The sequence below is a fragment of the Nylanderia fulva genome, unplaced genomic scaffold (assembly GCF_048542155.1).
Source record: "Nylanderia fulva isolate GAGA-0341 unplaced genomic scaffold, ASM4854215v1 Scaffold938, whole genome shotgun sequence".
In the NCBI taxonomy this organism is placed as follows: Eukaryota; Metazoa; Arthropoda; class Insecta; order Hymenoptera; family Formicidae; genus Nylanderia; species Nylanderia fulva.
The window spans coordinates 12,433-18,566 of record NW_028191066.1 but is presented as its reverse complement, the minus strand read 5'-3'; the positions used below and the strand labels follow the sequence as shown (position 1 = coordinate 18,566).

General features: G+C 39.7%; 1 long non-coding RNA gene across 1 annotated transcript; it reads right to left on the bottom strand.

The window, feature by feature from the left end:
* Positions 1-1,666: 1,666 nt before the first annotated feature.
* LOC146719574 (uncharacterized) lies at positions 1,667-2,524 on the bottom strand. The gene is made up of 4 exons (XR_014926474.1): positions 2,434-2,524; positions 2,168-2,339; positions 1,927-2,090; positions 1,667-1,800 (listed from the first exon to the last, which is right to left on the bottom strand). It is a non-coding gene; the product is annotated as an uncharacterized LOC146719574 (long non-coding RNA).
* Positions 2,525-6,134: the final 3,610 nt, after the last annotated feature.

Below are 6,134 nucleotides of genomic sequence, written 5' to 3'. Positions count from 1 at the left end.
TACGATCAGTGTCGGCTCCACAACCATTGGCCGAATGACCAAATTCGTGACACCGATAACACTGCAGGGGGCGACGGGCCAGATGAACAACATCTAGCCTTTCCCATCCCCCCGACATCACAATGCTACCGGCAGCAACGAGCCTTCGCGCTACTCCAGATGGGCAACGGATCCACAGCGTCCCGAAACCCGTTCTAGGAGACAATCGGATCATACCTGCTTTTAGATCCTCAGCCTTGCAGCCTCCAACCAAGGCAACCCTGTCAAGGATATCTTGGCGACCAACAAAAGCCATCATCCCCCTTAAACGGATGTCTTCCGTTCGTGAGGGGCGGCCAACTCTGATCGTTCCTGATGACGGGAACACCTCCTTCATCTTTTCCGCAAGTGCGTCAGCTTTCACGGACGAGTCTTTACCTCGAACCGACAACAAGATGCTACCAGTTACCCCTCTTCTCATATGCATGGACTCAATTCCTAGCTCTTTAGCATCTATTTTAGACTTAGCCTCGGATAATACCGAGGCATAAGTTTGTAGCATTCATCATCCACACCTTTCATTTACACTCTACACTTTTATTACACCTTACACTTTTCACTGCACTTTTACACTTTTTACATCTTTATACATTTGTAATAACTTCAATTCATTAATATACATAATGTTTTTAAGAAAAATCAATATTTCCATAACAACACATTCATTCATTTATTTGTTACATATTAATTCTTTTTGTTCTTTCGCTTTATACTTTCAATGAATAAACATTACTTTTTCAAAGATCTGGTGAATTTATTTATAAGTCGCTACATTTTTGGTGACCCCGACGTGATATTAAAGCCGACGCATTTTAAAGGCTGATGCGGAATAAGTGCCAAGTGATCGTCGTATTTGAAGTCTGCGAAATATTATCATCGCTTGGAAGAATTGCTGGATATTCTGATTTTAAGAGATTCATTCTCCGGATCTTTGAAACATCAGAGGCGGATTAGTCCTTCACGGAAATTCTCAAATCATTTTATTGGATTCCTGGAACAAGAGGAAAATGCCAATCGATAGATCACCAGTTAGACCCTGTTCGGATACACAGATTGATATCGATTTGGCGAGCGGATCAAATCAGGTTGGATCAGAAAATATTAATATTTTACCTTCTCAAACTGGACATCAGGTGAGTGATCCTATGTTACAAATTCACTCAAATGAGTTTCGTTTATTAAAACTACCGACTTTCTGGCATAAACAACCTAAACTCTGGTTTGCTTCTATTGAAAGTGAGTTTACGGTTTATCGAATTCGATCAGATGATATTAAATATAGTTCTGTCATTCGTCATCTTGATGAACAAGCCTTAGTAAACATATCTGAAGTCATTGAAAATCCACCTAAAACAGATAAATATAATTATTTAAAGAAAATATTAATAAATCGCTTTACGGATTCAGAGGAAAAACGTTTGAGACAAATATTAGCTGGAATTGAACTTAATGATAAAAAGCCTTCGGAATTACTTCGAGAAATTCGTCATTTGTCTGGAGGATCTTTAGCAGATAGTGTTTTGCAAATGATTTGGCTTCAACGCTTACCACATAGAATTCAAACGACTTTAGCCGTAGTAGAGGATGTTCCTCTTGTTAAACTTGCGGAATTAGCCGATAAAATTGCTGATCGGGACGGCAGTTTGCAAGTCGCGGAAATTTCCAATAATGCAAGTAATAAATCTTCGGATTTCGCGGATTTGCTACGAAGAATCGAAGCTCTTGAAGTTTCTCGTCGTCGAGATCGTTCCAAAAGCCGGTCTAGAGAGAATAGAAGATTTAGATCGTTATCGCGTAAGAAAGACAAATCAAATAAAGATATTAAAGATACATCAATTTGTTTTTACCATAAGAAGTTTGGTGATAAGGCTAAACGATGTACTTTACCTTGTTCTATGTCCAAAACATTCTTGGCTTCACAGGAAAACTAAAAACGCCGCTTAAGACTGAGGCTGCTTACGACGGTGTTTCTAACAATCGCCTCATTATTTTCGACAGACATTCAAATTTGAATTTTCTTGTCGATACGGGCGCTGATATATCGTTGTTACCTAAAAAGGTTTTATTGAAGCCGTGGCATACTAATTTAAAACTTTTTGCCGCAAATGGTACTCAAATTAATACTTACGGTTCTAAAACTTTAATTTTGAACCTCGGTTTAAGGAGAGAATTCAAATGGAAATTTTGTGTCGCGGATATTCAACGTCCTATTTTAGGCGCCGATTTCCTTTGTCATTTTAATCTCCTAATTGACATTAAAAACAAGAAATTGATTGATAATGTTACCGGTCTTACGAATACTGGAAAAATTCAAGAAGTTGCACATTTGTCAATTTTTACCACATCTCCTGATTCTGTGTACCACAAATTTTTAACCGAATTTCCAGGACTCACCCGTTTTTCTCCAATTTCCTCGGTAAAAACACATGGTGTTGAACATCATATCGTTACGGAAGGTTCTCCTAAATTTTCGACTCCCAGAAGACTTACTCCTGAAAAACTTAAATGTGCCAAGGAAGAATTCAAGTCTATGTTGGAGCAAGGAATTTGTAGACCTTCAAGCAGCTCCTGGGCAGCCCCTCTACATATGGTACCTAAAAAGGAACAAAATTCTTGGAGACTGTGTGGTGATTATCGTGCACTCAATTCAGTGACTATCCCGGATCGTTATCCCTTACCTCATATTCAAGATTTTTCTTCTTCACTTTTTGGTAAGAATATCTTTTCTAAAATCGACTTAGTTAAAGCGTACTATCAAGTACCCGTCGCTAAAGAAGATATTCACAAAACAGCTGTCACTACTCCATTTGGGCTTTTTGAATTTGTCGTAATGCCTTTCGGTTTACGAAACGCAGCCCAAACTTTTCAACGGCTCATGAACTCTTTATTTAATGATTTGATTTTTGCCTTTTGTTATCTTGATGACATTCTTATTGCTTCTAAAGATGAGAAAGAACATATTGCTCACTTACGCATTATTTTTGATCGTCTTCAACAAGCTGGAATGACAATCAATGTCGCTAAATGTCTTTTCGGTCAAAGCGAGATTTCTTTTCTTGGTTACTTAGTTTCTAACCAAGGAGTTAAACCTACATCCGAAAAAGTGAAATCAATTATTGATTATCCTAAACCTAAGACATTTCATGAATTACGCAGATTCTTAGGAATTATCAATTATTATCGTCGCTGTCTCAAGGATGCTGCAAATCATCAAGCTCTGTTAACAGAATATTTAAAGGACAGTCGCAAGAGGGATAGAAGAATTATTTCTTGGACTAAAGAAGCGGAATTAGCTTTCGAGTCATGTAAAGAAGAACTTTTACAAGTTACTACCCTTTCTCATCCTGCTCCTCATGCTCCTCTTATTTTAACTTGTGATGCTTCTGACTTTGCTGTTGGTGCATCACTTGAACAGTCTATTGACGACGATATCAAACCAATAGCATTTTTCTCAAAGAAACTAGACAAAGCTCAAAGAAATTATAGCACTTATGATAGAGAACTTCTTAGCATTTATTTGGCTATTAAACATTTCAGGCATTTTGTTGAAGGAAGACAATTGATTATCAGAACTGATCATAAACCTTTGATTTTTGCTTTCCGTCAGAAATTGGATAAAGCGTCACCAAGACAGATCAGACAATTGGACTTTATTGCTCAATTCTCTACAAATATTACCTATATTTCTGGAAAAATGAATTCAGTTGCTGATGCTCTGTCAAGAATTGAATCTATTTCAATGCCTATTATAGTTTCTTTAGAAGAACTTGCTAATTATCAGAAAGAAGATGAAGAACTTCAAGTTTTACTTTCTTCAAATTCTTCACTTCTGTTGAAGAAACTTATTCTTTCAGGATCAACCATACCTATTTATTGTGATTGCTCTTCGGAATTAATTCGTCCATATGTTCCTAAACTCTTACGCAAGAAAATTTTTGATGTTGTTCATGGACTCGCTCACCCCAGCGGCAGATTGACATCTAAACAATTACTACTGAAATTCATTTGGCCTTCTTTGAAGAAAGATGTGAAGGAATGGACTCGAACTTGTCTTCCATGTCAACGTGCGAAGATTTCAAGACACACCAAGAATTCTCCAATTAAGATTGCAATTCCTGATCAACGCTTTCAGCATGTGCATTTAGACATTGTTGGACCACTTCCTATTTGTCAAAATTACCGTTATTGTCTTACTATGATTGATCGTTTTTCCAGATGGCCTGAAGCTGTTCCTATTTCTGAGATTTCTGCTGAAACTATTTCTACAACATTTTATTCACATTGGGTAGCACGTTTTGGTTCTCCTATCAGCATTACAACAGATCAAGGTCCTCAGTTTGAAGCAGCTTTATTCAAAGCTTTAACAAATCTAATTGGATGCCAAAGGATTAGAACTTCTGCTTATCATCCTGCTTCAAATGGAATTCTGGAAAGATGGCATAGGACTTTGAAAGCAGCGATTATGTGCCACGAAACAACCAACTGGGTAGAATCTTTACCTTCAGTTCTTTTGGGATTACGTTCGTGTTTCAAAGAAGATTTAAAAGCTTCACCTGCAGAACTTCTTTATGGATCCACTCTTCGTATTCCTGGAGAATTTTTTATTGAAGAAGATTTTCCTGCAGATCCTGAAATCTTTCTTGAAAAACACAGGATTCATATGAGGAATATCAGATCATCTCCTACAAGTCATCATTGCAAAAGATCACCTTTTGTTCACAAGAATCTTTTTGATTGTACTCATGTTTGGATTAGAGAAGATACTGTTAGGAAGTCACTACAACCTCCTTATTCTGGCCCTTTTCCTATTGAGAAACGTATCTCTGATCATTTATTTGCAGTTAATGTTTCAGGAAGAGTTGTCAATATTTCGACAGAACGTCTCAAGCCAGCCTTCATTCCTAGAACTTCAGATTCTACTGAACTTTCTACCAGATCTTCAGCTCCTGTTCCTGCTATTTCAACTCCTGTTCCTGCTATTTCAACTCCTGTTCCTGCTACTTCAGCTCCTGTTCCTACTACTTCAGCTCCTGTTTCTGCTACTTCAAATCCTTCTTCTTCTTCTACTGTTGGAAAAGCTTTACGCACCTACCCACCAAAGAAGAAGAAAGTCCATTTCGCAACGAATATCGTCACTTGGGGGGGAGTACTGTAGCATTCATCATCCACACCTTTCATTTACACTCTACACTTTTATTACACCTTACACTTTTCACTGCACTTTTACACTTTTTACATCTTTATACATTTGTAATAACTTCAATTCATTAATATACATAATGTTTTTAAGAAAAATCAATATTTCCATAACAACACATTCATTCATTTATTTGTTACATATTAATTCTTTTTGTTCTTTCGCTTTATACTTTCAATGAATAAACATTACTTTTTCAAAGATCTGGTGAATTTATTTATAAGTCGCTACAAGTTCTCTCCCGTTCCCCCCTCCCAACCGTCAGCGAAATCACCGACGCAGAGGAAGGGGGAGGAATTCGGCTCTTCCTCTTCGGAGCGGAAGTGCCCGTAGAAGGGATCCCCTTAGCAGAAGATCCCCCACGACGACGACGACGCCTACCCCTTGTACTAGCCCCGGGGGCAGAGGCATCCACCGAAGCCTTTGCAAGAGCAGAGGCGGCGGAGCCCCCGGCCACGGGACCAGCCGATGTCCCACGAACATCGACAACGCTTGCCCTGGGCGCACGCATGGGGGTCACTTCCGGGGAAGAGTCCCCAGCCCGCCCAGTGAGCAAAGGCTTAATGTTAGCCAATACGGCTGTGGATATGTCGACCCTAAGGTCGGCAAAACGCCTGTCCAATATGGACGACAGGTCCGCCATAGTTATGGGATGACTCCCCGCCAGAACCGTCTCCGCCACCTGTCCCGATGGCACTCCCGGAGATGATGCCGGACACGGTCGCTTCCTTGATCCCTTGTCACCAAAGAAGTATTCCGCTTCCAACTGCGGAATGGCCGCCCGGAAGCTCGCCATCTCCGCCTCAACCCTATCTCTATCGCGCTCCAAAGCCGCGATCCGATCCCGCAGTCCCAGGTTCTCAGTCCTCAACGCCTCAGTCTGTGGATCCGTCTCAGC